At 38.0% G+C, this 19,276-nt stretch overlaps 1 protein-coding gene across 6 annotated transcripts in view; it reads right to left on the bottom strand.

Annotated features, from left to right (window-relative positions):
* Positions 1–16,340, bottom strand: part of OTUD7A (OTU deubiquitinase 7A) — a 117,777-nt gene extending 101,437 nt beyond the window's left edge. For 5 of the 6 annotated variants that reach the window (XM_051628340.1, XM_051628343.1, XM_051628341.1 and 2 more), the window contains exon 1: positions 16,151–16,340. The gene's annotated coding sequence lies outside the window, so the exon portion shown is untranslated. Of the gene's footprint in view, positions 1–4,181; positions 4,254–16,150 lie in introns of all 6 variants that reach the window. The other variant, XM_051628342.1, reaches the window with a different exon arrangement.
* Positions 16,341–19,276: the final 2,936 nt, after the last annotated feature.

Genomic DNA, 19,276 nt, shown 5'->3' with positions numbered 1-19,276 from the left:
ACGCTCTTCTGAACTTTCTAAAAGGTAGAAAAGGGAAATATTTTTCCTAGAAATAAAATATTAACCAGAATTATAATAAAACAAAAACAAAATGAGAGACAGAAAGCTGGAACTTTTAGCAACTCTACTGTTTCACATACTCTGGAAAAAAATTATGTGATAAAAAAGTGCTTTTATTCCTCCTGAACTGCAAGCATGTTTTTTACTGTCTTACTTCTCTAAGGACTCAGGGAATGGACAGAATGCATAGTGGCTGTGCTCATCAGAATACACCTACAGGCCTGTAGCAATATCCTTACTTACACTTTCATTTTTCTGATCCAAGACTGCTGCTTCATTTTGGGGGCCTTGCCCAAGAGAAGGCTCATGAAATGTCATGTACTTTTATCTCTGCATTATGTGCCATAATGACTATGCAGACTTGCTCTATAGCCTTTGATATATACAGTAAAAAAAATTTTTAAAGCCTGTATTGGTGATAGAAATTTCTGAGAGAACTGGGACTCCTGAGCTGGTTTATAGCTGCGGGGAGGTGGAGGATGACAGATTCTGCTGATGTTTGCTCTTGGATAGCACCAAAATGGGAAACCAAAATGGTTTGTGAAATGTATATTACTTCATCCACAGCACTGGAAAATAACACTACCCCCTTCCCAATTTACATATCAGAATTAAAGAACACTTCATGATAACTGCTTTCCACAAAGCTCAGATAAATGGGTTTCTAACCATCACTGTCTGGCCCAAAGCTTAATTCCAATGAGCTGCTGAGAACAAAGTACTGTGATTAAAGGAATATAGTGCCACTTCAAACACTATTTTTGTGGTACACTAAGAACAATATCATAGATTAGCCACCATAATGTATTTTGGAATTCCAGCATGTGGCTGCAGGATACTCCAACCCAGAAATCTGACTGCAGTCTACATTTGTCTATATAGTTGAAGACTACTGGTTTCATATAAAGCTGCATTGATCTGACTGTAACACCTTCCAGCAGAGAATGTGCTGGATTCTATTTCCAATGCTGAATTGCATTAACAGGTTGAATATGCAATTGTGCTGAGATATTAGGTAAAACTGAGTTATCAAAAACTATTTTCTCTTTCAGAACACAAGTATCTCTGTCAGTCTCTCCTCTGGATAGACGTAGTAACTCCCCCTTATCTGAGGATGTTTTCTTGCTTATGAAATGAAAGCGATTCACTACATACGACATAACTTTTACTTTACAGTCCAGACAATGATGGGAACAGACAAGCTGACTCCAAAACAAATCTAATAAGCAATCTTTCTTTCAACAATTTAAATATTTTTTACAATATCGGTCTTAATGTATGAAATATTATATTATTAATTTATTTATTTTGTTCTTTTTTATACATAAAACCTTCACATTTTACTTCCCTCTTATATTGCTCAGGCTTTTACCTCAAATTCCTTTCAGTAGTATCCAGCTTGATATATACCTAATAAGCTGCCCCATCTAAAGAGGTTTATCAAGTTCATTTTTACAGCCCGGTTGATTTTTGAAGACTTTAATGCCTTCTATGTAGTGTCACCTCAGACTCAGTTACAGCACTTTGACCAGTTTCCTTCCAAGACTAGGCAATGGTCATTACACAATAAATCTCTAAGTCATTACTTAGATTTCATGAACACGTTCCAAAAAGTAACATTTCACTTGGGAGAATAACTTTTTTAAAAAGCAAGTAATTTATTTTCATTTCCCTGAACTAAAAGGAAGAATTGCAATGGATTTTTAGTTGTACTAAAAATGTCCCATTCATGTTTTCTCTTTCCCCTATCCCCCATGATCTTTATCTTTTGTATGATTGAAAGTTTTGGGACAGCTGGAGACATTCAAAACCCGCCTGGATGCGTTCCTGTGTGATGTGCTCTAGGTGATCCTGCTCTGGCAGGGGGGTTGGACTAGATGATCTTTCGAAGTCCTTTCCAACCCCTAAGATTCTGTGATTCTGTAAATATTCAGTAAGCTACAGTTGAGAATGATTGGAAGTTGTAGAATTGTCACTGCTAGAAGACGCAAAGACAGATTAATAGGATGTGGGCACTTATCAAGCAGCCAGTTCCAAAGGACTGAAAAGCATTTGATTTTTTAAATTTTTATTTTTTTTTTTTTAACCCTCCTCTCTTCTCAGTCTTTTGAGAAATTTTTTACAGAACCACAAAATAGAAAGCATTTTCTTACCTTTCCTAAGCAAGAAACAAACAGCCTCAGAGACAGAAAAATCTACTGGGGACTTCACTTATATCCCTTTTCTGCTACAAATGTCAAAACACAGTCCACTGGCTCACTGTGTTTCACCTGCATTGAGAACATGTGGAGCTATTACATATCCTGTCTACAGCACCTGATTCTTCAGCTCACACTGAGGAGAGACATGCTGTTCATATTCCACATATGCACTTCAGCACTTGATGTATCAATCAAGACTGCGATTATCATAATATCATTTTACAAATATTCTGTACGAGGCAGGAAACATTTCAGTAATGAGAGATCTTAGACAAGAAGAAGTCAATAACCACATAGCCACTCTGCAGGAACATAATTCTGCCTCCAGTGCCAGGTTTGCTACAAGAAACATCGCATAGTTTTGTATGATACTCACCGCCTCGTAGAAACAGAGACTATCTGTGACAGTTCAATCATATCTAGGAACTGTGAAGTTGTTTTCATCCCAGGTCATTTATATGACCAAAATAACTAGGAGGGGGTTTTTGGTCAATTAAATTGCCAATCATTGCTGCTAATGATCTTTATATTAAACAGCATCATTCCCTATTCCAAACAATGCAAAATCCACCTTCGTAAGCATAGAGGTTCTGTAACTTCAACAGCTTCCTTGTTCCTCAAGAAATTTTTTCCCCCATAGGAAAAAAAACCCTCAAGAGGGAAATGAAAAAAAAAACAAAAACCAAAAGGCAACATGAATGCACTGTGCTTGTATTATACAAAAGCCCTTCCTCATCACCTTATGAAAAAGCAAGTAATTTTACAGGGCGTATAGTAATAGGTTGGTTAGTTTCTTTGTCTTTTCCAGATAACAAAAACAAGCTTTTTCATGTAAAATGATGTGGCTTGATTTTCATCAAGCATTTTCTTTAATGCACTACACTATGCAAAACATCTGGAAAGCATCCAATTCACCATTAGTAAGTAGCTACTGTAAATACATTCTCTTATTTAACAGGAGTAGCCTACACATGCTACTCCTATATCCCATAGTTTTCAGATTTTAACAACAAATAAATAAAACATTTTGCTACCGCTGTAACTTTCTACAGATGCTATTTCTTTATTTTCAAGATTGTATACGAACCATAAGCAAAAAAAGTCACTGCCCCAAAACATCTTGAAAAACTTAGCATTTAGATGCTTTACCATAAGCAAGATCAACTATGTACAATAGCTGCTAAAGCTGCATTTTGCTAAGAGACTGTTTATTTGAAACAATAGATTGCCTGTATGTTGCTTGGCTCTCTGGTGACCCACACCAAAAATAATTCACAAGAAAAATGGCTTAAAATTCTGGGGAGAAACTAGTAGATGATCATGGCACTCATACCAGAGTACCATCTGCTCCATTCCCACTGCATTTCCTGCTGCCAGCTTAGGACAGACAGCTGAAAGAGGGAAGTTTAAGGAAAAACCTCATGCTGAATGCCAGGGACAGCAAGCTCTCCTGTTTAAGATGTACATGCACACACAGAGGTGTGTACATAGGCACATAAATACATGCATATATACACATTTGTATTTATTCTATCGTAACAGTGCATAAACCCATGTGGCAAACATACTTTTCTCCACCACAAATACAGAGAAGACATGATCTAGAATGTGTGTTTTATCTTTGCAAAAAGGGGGATATTTTACTTCTCCAATGGTTCCCGACCCTTTTTCTCTAATTGATTAAATTACAAATAAAAAAGTATTAGGACATCTCTTATGGTTCTGCCAAAGTAGAGCATACTGCCTCAGAAGCACCTGGTGAATTTCCTTCCACAAGGAGCAGCAGAACTAGCAAATGTAGTACTGGCAGGAGAGCAGGCAAGTGAGTATGTAAAATTAACCAAGTGTGACAAAGGCTTAAATCTTTTGGTTCTTAAAGTCCAGGATGTAGATCCACTACACACTAATTTTATCTCTCACCTCTGATGGGTGTAATACTGAGTTTCCTGTCAGTTCTCCCCAGCACGCTGTGGCCAATCTTATGAACAGTACCTATTTAGAAAAATTTAAGTGCATTTTACTCACCATTTACAAAACAAGAACATAAAATAAGAAATCAAACTCCCCCAAACCAGAAAACAAACAATTCAACTTTATAAATGCAGGTCTCAAATTGAAGTTTTGCATTGCAATCACAAAAGCATTTTGATAGAAAATGGGAAAAACATTGTTTCAAAAGGAAAATTAATTTCATACTGCTATTTGCTGCTACCTCATGGAAAAATGCAGTCTACTAAATTAAAGAATGAAACACTAATCTAAAATTGAAGTCCAAAATTAATAATAAAAAAGTTATGAATCTGCAGAATAGTATCAAAGGATTATATTTTATTTCACAATTTCCATTTCATGTGTCATAAAAGGAATCAGGCAGAAGTATAAAAGCTAGGGCAAAGAAAAAGAGCATCTTCGTCTCTTGGGAGTTCATTTTACACCATAATTGGTGAAAAGCCTCTCAAAAAGGTTATAAATGTCATATTAATTTCATTAGGAAAGCTCCCATGGCATATTAATTTTGTTTCTGGTGCTGTTATTGCATCTTTTCAGATACACAAAGTCTTAGAGGCAATTTCATTAAAAGCAAGAATCTGAGAAAGGCAACTATTTTAAACAGATTGGTGGCAATCCAGCTTGGAAGCATGCATGTTTATTAATATACTAACATCCTTTTCTGATTAACAACATACTAACACCCAAGAGCTAGAAGGCTTTGCTTTTGAAATTATGTTATCCTCAAGGCCTCTGTATTTGCAAAGATTGCATAAACAGCTCAAAAGATGAATGACCTACTCCTTTCTTAGAGGCAGATACTCATCTTCAGTGATCACATATACACGCAGAAGCTGAGCATGAAATTTAAAACTGCCTTAGCTTACGATGTTAAGAAACAAGACTTGTTTCCTCTGACACTTGCTACACTGGACACTGTAGGTAAATCTGGACCTATAAAATAAGTGCCAGTTTGTACAACAGCATCAACAGCTTCTCCATCCTGGTCTTTGACAAATAACAGGAGAACACAAGGGTTTGGGGCTGATACACAGCTCCTCTTTTTCAGGTATAGAATAAATGTCTTCAATTGGGATTTTACAGCTTGACTATTAATGAAGTTACAGCTTTATCTGGTAGGTTAAACATTATCACAATGCTACATTTAAAAAAATGCTTCTTATGACCTATAAGCTTAAATCCCATTATAAGAAGTTACGTGAACACTTAAGGACCTGTAGTCAGCTTTTCAATAGAGTCAAGGAGCTTTGGATACTTTTAAACCAAAACCCTCCAAATAGGCAACTCCCATCACATCCCATCATTTTAGTATGTCTCTCAAAAAAAGTAAAATTATATCAACCATCAACACACAAAACTTAAATATTCTGTTGCAAAACACTAATCAAAGATTTACCAGGCCACTGAAGCTCAGAACTTCAGTCTCCTTCTGTTACTTTTGCTCAGTTTTATTGAATCCAGTCACATTTTCATACACAAGAAGATACATTCCAAAAGAACACACTACTTTGTAAAGCCCTAGTAAATTATTTAAAGGAAATGTGCTCATTTTTGACTGTATTATAAAATTCTTGTAGTACTACTAAGTCCTGCTACTAATTTTTTCTGTAAATACAACAAAACCTTATTTAACATGCATTATATGCTGTGGCCCAATTTAACCATGCAAGGCTTGAATAAGAGCTTTTAGATCAACAAATATATAGCATCACTACATTCCAGCCAAACAGTGGGAACATACAGAAACATCACAGTAGGAACACTGCTCATTATTACTAGCTTTCTTGATCAAGGTATTCTATTAAATGGGTAATAAGCTTTTATCTTACCCAACTATTTAGGACTTTATTTAAAAAAATAAAACTAAAAAGCAAGTTTTCTGGCAAACTACTATAGCCACTTCCTTACTTCAAAATAATCGTACAATGTTTGAAGATTTCTACACGTTTTTTAATAAATACTTTTTGCTATTTGTCAATAACCCATTCTTCTAGAACACATCAATGTTAATCTTCAGCTACATTTTCAACAACATTTTCCTTTTCTTTCAAAACACTCATAAGCCCGTTATAACTGTATACTTGTATATACAGTTTTATTTCTACACCTACAGCATTTCATTTGCTTTGTAACTTAAGCTGGAAGATCAAATAAAGGTCACATTTTGCACAAACATCTGTACAGAAAGTTAAGTTCTGCTTTGGCATTTTTATCTTCATAAAATCAGTAAACCCCATTCTTACTGTTGCATTTAAAGAAAAAATTAAATGTATTCTGTGTAGTGCTCATTATCTCAAATTATACAAGTACAATTAACACTACATTAAATGTCTCATGGTATAGAGATAAAAACAAATAAGATAATCATAAGCCACAATACTTAGTTTCACTTATTATAGATTTTTTTAAATATAGATCTCACAATTTTACTGTATAGCACTAAATCAGTTTCAATTTTATCCTCTTAATACCATGAAATACATTGTACAATACTGGGGAGGTTAAAGTTTCCTGAAAATGTTTTGTTGTTTGGTTGGTTTTTTTTCCCCTTTCTTTCTCTATACATACTGGATTTTCCACAGCCATAACCAAGAAAGACACACTTGCAGACAAAACATTGCCAAGAAATCACACCTATATGGCAAACTATTTTACAAAATTACATTTTGCCCCACTTCAAAAGTGAATATACTGACATGGCATCATCTCAAGCAGCACAAAATAGACAACTTTTTTTGCCAAAGGTATCAGTCATGAGAAGCGTTTTAAAACATCTAGGACTTAATCTGAAGCACTCCAACAGCAAAAGATTTTGTTTTCCAGGGGTGTACAGAGTAATAGTAGTGAGCTAAACCCATTCCTTGGCCATTCACACTATTTCAGCATTTCAGCTTAAAATGTATTTTACTGCCATATCTGTTCCCTCTGAGGTAATTTTCTGCCAAAGAGACTGAGAACTCCACAACTCAAAGGCTATTTTGTGGCATTATTTTGTTAGGAAAGAAGGTTCATTTCAGTGGTTTGGGGGAGGCAGATTCTTTCTTTTGTACTTGTAAAGCTCCAGATCTTTTTCTCCAGTTCCCAAGGACCATGGCAGCATGAGTCCCAAGGAATTTTTTACAGGTAAAATCATTTTCTCTTCCACTGATAAGTCTCAGGTTTGTAGAGGAAAAATGGTTCACAGAATCATACATGTGTATACATATGTTGTTATAACTTCTGTAAGACAATAATTGGAGTAAAACCAGTCATAAGGTTATTTCTACCCACAATCACATACAGCATGCAGAGTAAAATTATTTGCTCTTCCCACTGTTTCCTCACAATAAGAAAGCATCTTTTTATGCAGGTAAATGTCATTAGGAAATCCAAAGAAGCACATTTCATCTTTTTCTTTGATAGCTGTAAATATACATTTAACGACAACTAATTTGATCAGAGATACCTTCTCTAATGAGTACATATCCCTCTATTTATATTGGATAGGAAAATATTTTATAATGAGGAACATGTAGAACAAAAGCTAACAACTGACTAGCTCCTGAAGGAACCACTTCTCCCATTTTCACATAAAGCCTATTTTAGGAGACAAAACTGGAGGAAGGGAAATAATGTGTCTGTTTTTCAAAAACTATATCGAAGAAAGTCAAGAGATTATCAGCTAGATACAACCATCTCATCTATGCCAGATACTTACAACTGAGCTGCTCAAGCATGAATATTCATCTCCTGTGGTAGAAAAAGACCATTATTTATATTTCCATGTTAATTGAGGTCTACACTTCACTAGTGCAACATTTTGTGCTCATAAGAGCTTATGTCAAGCACCTGATCTGCATTAACACTCAGGGAGAGCAGCCAAACTAGCAATACCTCAACTGGATGCACAATCATCAGGTTTTCCAGTATGACTACATATTGCTTATCTGTTGAAATAAGCATCTCTTCTTTTTGCAGCCAGAGTGCTACAAGGCCTGTGGATAAGCAATACATCGTATCAGTAAGGTGCACCTGTGCCAGTAAATCAGTGCATTCAAGCTTGCTTTAATAAAGATTTCCCCATGTGTGGTAGGTAATGAATAGTTTGTCGCTTGTGTTTATAATCACAAAGCCAGTTCCAACAGAGTTGGACTCCATTGCAGAATTGTTAATTCTCCCAGTCACAAGTCCTGAGGTTCCACTTGCAACTACTAGCCTCTGTTTGACCCATCCTTCTTTGTCAACTATGGGCATATTCCCATTGAAGGGTAAAGGAACTGAGAAAAGTATTTGGTATGGATTAAGCAACAGAGAAGAGGTATCTCCTGTTACAAAGATGATGTAGCCCAGAGAGAGACAATATAATTATAATTATAGTTATAAACAACACAGCTCTAGCCTTTATGGTGCTACTTTTTCTTCTGCACATGCTGGTACCCATCAGTATCAGAAGAAATTCTGAACAACGCAGAATGGTAAAAATGTGACTAGAGACATTACAGACCTCTGCTTGGGGTTTCTTCACTAAAACTTCTTTATTGAAGGAGGAGAAAAAAACTGCATAACTTTCATAAAACATGTTTTTTTTCATAGTCTTTAGTTTGCTCCTGTTCTTGCCAAGAATAGACAACTTTTTATAATTCCTGATTACATTCTGCTTTGAGCATTTACAGTCTGTCTGTACACTAACAAACACATACCTTCCTATTTCCTGCCCAAAACTGTTATACAGTCTCTGTCTATTAAGCATCCTCAGTTTGGAATGTTAGAGCAGAGAGATACAAGTATATTTATAGACAGAAGAATACGCAAGAAAAATCAGTAAAGCCCTTTTGGGTGCCTCTCAGAAGAGGATTATTTATTTATATGAGCACAAGCAACTTTTCCAAGCTTATTTGAAATTCTGCCTCCAAGTATTTAGCCACAAACAGAAGAGAGGAGCTGTACCATAACACAAACATGCAAGAAAACTTCAATTATAAACAGATAGATGTGAGTTCTGTATATCTGAGGTCCTAAAATACTGTTTTCATATAAGAAGCCTGAAGGCTTAGCTTCTCCCAGAGTGTCATTCCAAGAGTTCCTCATCCACTACAAGTCATCACCATCACTACATGAACTCAACACAAAAGAAACATTGTATTAAGCAAAATATTACAATATCCAATTTACCCCCAGGGATACCAAAATTAATTATGGTAAGAAGCTGTGAGAATAACTCATGGGACCTCAAATCCTCGTGGCAAACTGTCAGTTCAGACCTGGAGCTTCCTCTAAATGTCATGGCATCAACATGCCCTCTGTGGTTTTGTTTCAAGTCCCACTTTTATGATTATTGAAAAACCAAACATCAAATACTTACTGAGAAAAACTGAAATTACATTGAGATAAAGCATCTCAGCTCTCGTGATTTTTGTTTTAAATTCCAAATTTTCAAGTTAACCTCATAATCTCTGAATCTCATAATCTCTGTAACTGCTCAGATATCCCAGCACTCAAGGTTAATGAAAAGGATACTACTTTTCAATGGCAATTTCTTAAGAGCAAGCAGCCTCAATTTATCAAACTGCAGACACTGCACCAACCTGACTTTATTTAAGGTTATCCTCTTGGTCTTCTCTGAAATACTACTGCATTATAAGTTACTTCTGTTAATTTGTGCTGAAGGTAGATTTCTCTCCAGTGCTAATTCACCTGTACTATTCCTGAGACAAAGATGAAAAGACTTCTTCAGAGACACGGGAGACAATTTCATTGCTTCACACTTAATTATAATTTGCTAAATCTATGCTTTCTTTACACCAAAAAATAATATTTTCCCATAACCACAATGTTATTTAATACACATGTATGTCCTCCTTTTCTCTGGAATTGACAATGCAACAGCCCTAAGACTTAAAATAGAAGCTACTGGGATATTAAATTTTCTAAGAAGAGATGGGCAGGTTTCTGGTAAGGGATGGTAGATCTGAGACTAAGTGTTCCTGACACATCCATCTGCAACACTTTGGTCTGGGTTCTGTTCTCAGGTAAGCATGTTATTCTGATCAGAGCGATTGTGCTGTCATATCTGTATCAAAGTCTAGACTTTAATAGCCCGTGTTTATTTTTACTGTTTGCTGCTTGGTGCAAACTGAATCTAACTAATAAAATAAAGTTTCACACCTTCAAGAATCTGTCCGCTACAATGATCTCAGTGCTAAAAGGGAAAACCATTTAACACGGGAAAAAACCTCCTTTGCAGTATCTCAGAAACTTTGAAGGGAATCTTAAGTGTTTGCACAGACATTTAACGAGTATAGACCTAGTCAGATATATCTGGGATCACTCCCTCGATGTCCTTGCTTAGCAGTTTCCAATAGGGTATAAGTACCTGATAGAGTCACTTACCAGTAATAGAGAAATGACTCATTCCAACTAAGAGACAGACTAAGATCCAAGTCAGGGACTATTTCTCACACTTTGTTTCTTGTTGCAATAGATCTCAAAAGAGAAGAAAAAGCTAATCAAGTAAAGATATTACCAACTGTATTTGGCATTCTTGTCTTCACAATTTGCATAGTTTGAGACAGACAAAACCTTCTACAATGTCAGGCTTTCAAACTAAAGTTCTGTCATGTGCTTTGAGTGTCTGTGTAGACACTGCCTATGGGACACAGTCATAGCCTTTCTTTTCTGGAAGGGTATTGTTGAGGAAAATTATGCTTATTGCACTATTTAGAAAGTAATTACAGTAGAAGAAAGTAAAGTGTCTAAACAACAAAGATCAATGCTCTAAGTAAGGCCTTTACTCCACTGCCTTTGTCCTTAAGAGGAGAACTAGTTAGTTCATGGAGAGACTGAATTGTCAGTCACAATGCATTTAATGTTTCAACAGTATCAGTACAAAAAGCTTAGCTTGGTCTGCTCTACAGCAGAGAGCAAAAGAATTTGTTCAATAGTTTGAATATAAAATCAGCAGAATTTCATTCCTGCTAAGGCACCAGAACATAAAAGACAGAAAAATAATGAAGAATTTTTTCATTCAGATTTCCTAATAAGCAACGATTATTTTTCCAGTTTCTATGGTACTATCACCACCATGGCATCTAGCCATTTTAATCACAGGCATTAGAACATGTTTCTGATAACATCATAGCAATAGCTTCGAAATATATTACATCTCCTGGTCATATGCAGTAGTATCAACTTTGTAAATTTCCATATGACAGAAGTCACTAATGGCATCAGCAGACATCATGAATAGAAAAGTAATACTTTAAGCATCTAATTAAAGAACAAGTTCTCAGTGTTCCTTACTCTAATTTTGAAAACAATAGTGGAAATATAACCATTGTGACGACGAAGAATCTAACTTCTTTCACAGCTTGCTCAATTTCTACATGGCTTTTGCCCCTTCTTTGATTAACTAGGCAATGCATGCGATTACTCAGCAGATCCTAAGAGAATGGGCAAGTGAAAAATGTCACTGTAGAGCACTGAGTATCAGTGAAACACTGACAGATAAAAATGGCTACTTTACTCCTGTATTAAAAACAAAACAACAGCAACAAAAAAAAAAACACAACAACAACAAACATACTTTGTTCTCTGTATGGGTTAAATGGTATTGAAGCATCACATACAAGATTGAAATCATGATCAGAGAGCATAAATCACTGTTCTGACAAAGTTTTCAATATACAATGTGAAACATACTGATTTTACTAAGCGTCTCATGATGCATTTGCAGATATGCTCATTCTGAAAAAAAAAACAACTGGAAGCACTCACGAATACTTTCAGCAATAGCAATCCTCCATTTCTTCTAGAAATTACATACGAAATTACATTTTCAAACTATCTTAAAGCATACTCTTACCCTTGGATTTCTGATTTTTTTTTTTTTTTTATTTAAAGGGTATTTCAAAAGGCTGAAGAGACTCTAAAATATTAAATGAATTGATAAACCCTTTTAATAAAAGCTAGTAAGCAAATTCAACAATTTCTCTATTTCAAGCCTGAAGTTTTGCCAAGCATGCATCCAAGAAATATTAAGTAAAATAAGTGCAAATAATGTCAATAATATTCTGCAGTAAAACACTCCAGCAAAGCACTATGACTATCAATTGCTGGTATAACTGTATCTTAAAATAGACAGCACTGACCTCAAATAAAGGAAGAAAAAAAATTTAAAGTAAAGCAAAAATGAGACTTGAAATACATGACAATTAACTTTGTCTCTTCAAAGTACTTAAGAAATACTCATGACAGAAGCAGTTATGCTAGAACAACAATATAAAAACGGCACTTTAAGTCTAGTCTTCCGTATCTCCAGTGTCACCATGCTTGGGTCAGTAGTTGGGGAAGGACAGCTAAATAAAAATACTAGACAATATCTTACGGTGGAACAGTTGTATTATATGCATGTATTAATTATCTTGCCTTTAAAATAAAAGCAGTTATTGATATCAAGGATTTGAGGGCAGCTCTGCCACCTTACCTAGGGACAACTGACTTCCTTAGCTTTGTGTCATGCTTTGTCTTAGGAAATCAACAATAAAGAAATACAGAAAGATGCAGTGTAACATCTCTGCAACATTTGTATCGTACTTGAATTGGTAAATTTCTTGCATAAGAGCACACTGCTGAATTTTCAACCCATCCAAGTTGCCTGGTTCTCTCTCAACGTTTTCATTAGAACAACAGTTGTTAACCTGTTCAGGTCAACACATCATTTAGCTCTATGCTTTGGTCTAAAGATGTATGAATGCGTTTGCATGCTGTGCAGTTCATATCAATTATAAATGAACCAAGAACCTTCAATGGCAAAAAAACAAACAAACAAACAAAAAAAAAACCAAACAAAAAAACCCCATGCAAACCACCTTTTCTGCTTCCTTCAATCCACAATTCAGTAACAGTTACACCTGGCATTTTAGGGACTTGCCATTTCCTTAATTAAAAGTTTATGTTTAATTTTTGCACAATATGAGTCCCAAGATACTTTCTGAAATTAAAGTCAAAAGAAGATTCAGATTTCATGATGTTTTGGGCATGCAGAATATATTAAACAGAAGGAGTCTTCACTAAAACAGTGTAAGATCTGAGGTCTAGGTTTTCTGATGACAAATATTCTGCTAGTTCCCTTAGTCCTTTCCCTCTCTCAACTCCAAATCTCTCACCACCAACACGTAACTACGTGGGAATGCCTTGTCAGTGCTTTTCTCCCCCTACTAAGGATATAAATGTTTCTGTGTCTAAAGGCAATAATGAGCTAAATAACAATATCTGACAACACAATGATGTCCACATTTTTAAAGGTCGTGTGTCTAAAAAGTAAACTAAAAATTTAATAAAATGCCATTTTCCCCAAAAAAAATGCAAATACAATACCACTGAATTCATACAAGACTGTAAATTACATGTAAACATCAGAGTGATTAGATTTAAAACATACAGTGTTAAACTAAAACTAGTTGTTCTCCATACGGGATTTTCACTAATTAAACATAGATTCTCTACTTTTTTCATAAGTAATGCGAAGGGCAGCTATGACAATGATTAGCACAATGGTTGCATTGGTAAGTTCTGAGTCAACATCCATACGCCTGCACGTACGTTCATACGCCTCAACAAAATTCCTGACCTGGCATCCCATTCACTGAAAGTCTATTCAGCCCTTGGATTGTTTGCTGAATCTGCCAACATGACTATAAGGGAGATGTGCCAGGGCCAGTGAAAGATGCAGTGGCAGGCTTACTACGAAAGCACTAAGTACCTTCCCACCTGCTCATTACATCCTTACTTAGAGTTCATAACATGCAGCCATTACCACCTGTATTTGAATCTGTATTGGTAAACCATGACCAAAATCTTCTAGATCCCGCTTGTAAAAAGCCTACCTTTTTCAAAAATAGATGTGTTACGATTGGCTATTTTTGCACTATACATATAGCAGATTATTGGTCTATTACACCTGATCCCTACCCAGCCGCATTCTTAACAGTAACTATACATTAATTAAGTGGTCCTGAAGATGACTGAGCTTCCTGAAAACTACAAACATAAAAAGGTAATATTACAAAAGAACAAGACTCACAAAAACATTATTCCTATTCCACGTCATACCATAACTTCTGCTGCATGGGTACAAAGAGCCCTCACTGGTTCTGTACTCCACACCACAATCCATGTTACAGCTTTATCAAAGGCATATGGACTTGTAATAGCAAGTATCCCAGAGGAAGGTAGGCATCGACATGCAGTTACATTCCAGATTCAGATGGAACTCTAGCTCATCTCTGTGTGAGCAGCACATGCACACCTGGCCAAAATCTGGCCTTCAACCACAGAAGGGAGACCATTTAGCCCATTCACATCAACAGCAGAAAACGGTGCCAGATTCAGCCTCAACAGCTATAACACACATATTTCAATAACAGATTATAAATAACAAAACAACAGTTTTTCTATCAACAGCACTTTCAATTCCAGAAGCTTAATATACTTTGCTTTAAATCTGTGCCACTGCAACCTTTTTTGGAAGTCAATGTCATCTGTAAGGACTGAGTTGAAATGTGGGCCAAATTTAACAGACATTAGTTTCCTTTGGATACAGAGCTCAGAACACCGACCGTATGTCATCCTAGATGTGATTTGAGTTGCATATGTTCCATCCAGCTACGTATTTTAAACTAGTCCAATGCAAAATGCTTGCCCTGATCATCAGTTTCAAGTATTTCTCTGAGATGCTGAAGGTCAAATGAAAAGTGTGAAAGGTTTCTTTCTGTTTACATTAAATTTGTATCTCTAGGCTAGAAACTATAGCATATTCAGGCCTAGGGAGAGAAGCCTCAATAGTGTGTTAAAATATGAAAGCATTATAGTTGGTCAATTTAAAGGCATATCACAAAAGACAAGAGGAGAGACCAATCCCTCTTGCAGTGTGAAGCTACCTGCCCAAGTAGCCCTGAGTATCTCTGTGTATGCATGATACTGACCAGTGATGAGGAAGTTATTGTGACAGAACTACAGCAAAAGTAGTCAACAATTTATTCATTTATTTTCAGCACTGGCTCACATGGGGCTCCGCATCTTTATGTCTCATAGATACCCAACAAGCCTTCAAACAGAGCTTAGATCAGACATATTCCTACAATCTCCCTGGTAAGCATAGGGGTAGTGAGCTTTTTTAAATTTAGATTATGTAAGGTCGTGTGCCTCACTGCATTATGTTTTATATGCACATTATATCTCACTGCACTACATTGCATCTTGTGAACTCAAAGTTATCATTATTCACACAGATCCTTACAGATTCCCTTTTGTAGCTCTTTCAGAGAGAAAACAAATACCATATGTATGTCTAATACTTATCAGAATGAGGTCAAACCCCCAAATGTCCGGCCAGGTTCCAGGAATCATAGAAGGAGATGCCACCTGCCCAAATGGGCCTCTTGCCCGAGCAGCACCGGACCACCCGGCCAGGGAGCAGGCTCCTTTTATCAGATAAAGCCGCGAATGCAGGAATGAAGCTTAAGGCGAGAGCCTGCAATGCAGAAGCCCTTCCCGGAGCTCATCAGAGAGCTGGGGGAGACGGGGCGGAGGCAAAGCCGGCAAACCTGCCCGCAACATCATCACAAAAACCAGTGGCACGGGGCTGCAGCTGGTTCCGAATGCCCGATTTCGCCCTTACCAGCTACGGTCGAGAGCTTTGCCCTCGGCTGTCCGCAGCTCCGCACAGCGGGAACTTCTGCAGCCGGGGCGGAGCGGGCAGGCTCCAGGCAAGGACACGGCTGCGGAGCGGGCCCACCTGTGCCACCTGCCGCCCAATGACACCAGCCCACCCGCCGCACTGCCCGGCCCTGCCCCGCTCCTGCCAGGGCACAGGAGGAAGAGGAGAGAGAAGCAGCTCTTACCTGCTCCCGCTGCTCTTCACTAACCGAGCTCCATCTTCCCCCAGCCGGGGATTGGGGGGAAGGGAAGGGAATCAACCCAGCCGCTGCCGTCTCCCCCAGCTGCCGCTTTCCGTCACCGCTGTCCCCCCGCCCGCGCTGCCCGGCGGAGCGGCCGCCTCTCGCCCGCCCTGCAGATGGCACCGGGAGACGGAAAGCGAGACCCACCTCCCGCCACCTCCTCCTTCCCATGAAGTCACCGGCCGCAGGGCCCTCCCCTCGGCCGCCCGCAGCGGCTCGGAGAGCCGCGCTCCGCCCCGCGCCGCGCCCGCCCCCGCGGCACCGAGCCCGGCGGCACAGCCACGGCCCGGAGCCGCCCCGCACGGCCGGCGCCTTCCCCCGTCGCCTGCCCTTTTTGCAAGCTCGGCCTCCACGTCCCCAGCCGGAGAAAGAGACGGGAGAAGGCGGGGGCGGCAGCCGCAGCGCACGGCCCGGGCAGCGGAGCAGCAGCCCCGGCAACACGAGCGCTCCTCCGCTTAAGGATGGTCCCACGGGAGTGGGAGACAGAGTTGCTTCTCTCCCATCCTAGCTTGGCCCTCTGCAAAGAGGGTGTATTATTCTAAGTTACTGCATTTCATGTGCCTTCTGTTTCGATACTTGTTACCTGCTGAAGGGATGACAGCAAAGTTTACTTCAGCCCACAGCAACTTCTCAAATAACCTGGTTCCAGATACTTCAGTAGGCACACAGATGTGTCTCTTCAAACTACTTCCCCCACACCAAAGCATCTTTTCACTTCCACTCTTCGAGTAACAGTATGGTTGAAAGAGAAATGGACTAAGGAATACACCTCTAGAACTGAGCATTTCCTTTTCACACTTACAATGGCAAAACCAGAAAGATGCAAGACCAAGAACTAGGCAAAATATGTGGAGTAGAAGGGGAAAACAAATGACAGGTACAGGAGTACCTGTTCAAGAAAAGCCTCCTTATCTTGAAATGCTAAGAATTCTCACCTAAAATCAGCCTACTACAGATGGACACTCAGCAACACTTAATCTTTAAAGAAACACTAGATTTAAACACAATGTCATGATACATTTTGCACCAACACAGCACATCTGCAGAAGTACGTGTAGTGACCTGTGAAGTCAGTTTTGCAGATATGCATTTTCATATAATGCGCAAGTGAGTTTTAGTGGTTAGAGACGAAGAACAGATCAGCTAGATACACACTAGTTCTCTGCTGCCACCTCAACATCAGTCTAGAACATTGCTGAAACCCCCAAAAGAATCTCACTTTATCTTTGAAACATTTCCTTTTGCAGCTAATCAGAACAGAAATCAAAACATTTGGAAAAGTTCCCACATGTCCCATATATATAACCTTTGCTTTTGGCATACAGACCATGACAGACAAAAAACAAGAGTTTTGTTCTATACTTTTATAAGGCCTGCATAAAATTAACTCAAATTGTTTGCCCCCCCATCCTCTGTTTTCCTTAGAGTAATTCTTTATGCTTAGGAGGCTTGAAAAGCACAAAGCAGGGTCATGGAGCTAAGGTAAATTTACTGAAACTACATTCCATGCTCTCACCTTGCACATACTTGCAAAGCTGTGCTAAAAGCTACTGCAGGTTAAATTGGAATTTTTAACAAAACCCCTCTCAGGCAGAGATTAAGCAGCAAACAGCTTTTTGTGGTTAATAAATAAAAGGAGGAAAGCGAGAAGGGAGGTTGGCTCCTCCCTTCCCCCTTCTGTTCTATGTAGGGAGGAAAGACATAACTGCAGGCCAAGGGTCCACCTCCCATGAACTATTTATACACCTCAAGTGAAGCTTGTAAACCTACGACATTCAAAGACAACCAAGAAACATTTTGCATTCCACTGGAGAGAATAACCCATGCTCTTCAAGCAAATAAATGGTATTCCTAATAATAGAGATTTTTATTGAAATGCTAAAGAAAGCATGCTGCAATAGTAGTGGAATATGCTTTCTACAACATGGTTTGAATTCCAACAGTTGAAACTGTTACATTTGGGAGGCAGGGCAGAAAACCCAGATCTACAAAATGTGTTCTACTAAAACATTCATAAAGCTGATTTGAGTCCACATGACCTTAGAAAGAGCGCTGAACATTCCAGGTATATATTAAAATTGAACACTTGGCTAACAGAGATAAGAGCAAAAGAACAGCAATTTAGTTAGCTGTATCTAATCAGAACACAAAACCTGTGGGTACTGATCTTTGTAAGTGAGGTATGATTGGCGTCATTACAGCTTTTCAAGCTGGTAATAAAAATACTACTAAAACATCAACCTTGCACAGATACAAACGTGCAAAGCAATGAAAAATCATTTATCTTGCTGTTTTCACACTCTCATGGTAAGTTTATAGTAATTGTGGATATGAGCCTGACAGTGACAAACATGTTCATAGGGGTTGAGGTATACCTAGGTGCACGTCAGGAGTTTGATGGCAGCATTGGCAGACACAGCCAGTTTAGCTTGAACCTGGCTAACACAGGCAGCCATAGCTCAACAGCAGCATCCATATACTGTTGCTTAAATACTGTGCTAGACTTCTGAGGACCCAGGACTTTGAAGAGCTGCTATACAGAATTACAATTTCTTCAAGAGATGTATGAAGTTCACACACACACCACTGTGGTATAACATCCCCTAAATCACAGAAACCACACGTCAAGTTTCCATTAAAGTTAAGATAGTAAAATTCCACTTTCTTTCATGGAAACAATATTGGGTTGCACGTTTTTACTTTTCTGTTTCATTGTCACTGGCATTATGGGACAGTAAAATTAGTTTACAGTTCAATAATGGCATGTATTTACCATTGATAAAAATTGCTGCTAAAGATTTTTGTTAATCCTTAAAGTGATATGAAAAATTATATTTCTTATAGGCACACAAACTAAAATAATGGCAGTACAGTAACAGAACTGAAGGAGAAATAGTTTAAAGGGCACAGCCTCTATATAATTGAAAATTTTTAATATAAAATGTGCTGACATTAATCACTGCAAACCATTTGAAAACTTTTTTATATTCAAATTAATTAATTTGGATTTCTTATTAAGTATATTGAAGTCATAAAAGAAATAGTGGACAGTTTATGAACACTGTATTT

The sequence above is a fragment of the Apus apus genome, chromosome 10, assembly GCF_020740795.1.
Source record: "Apus apus isolate bApuApu2 chromosome 10, bApuApu2.pri.cur, whole genome shotgun sequence".
NCBI classification, from domain to species: domain Eukaryota; kingdom Metazoa; phylum Chordata; class Aves; order Apodiformes; family Apodidae; genus Apus; species Apus apus.
Note: the sequence above shows the minus strand (reverse complement) of the source record. Positions and strands in the feature narration are given on the sequence as shown.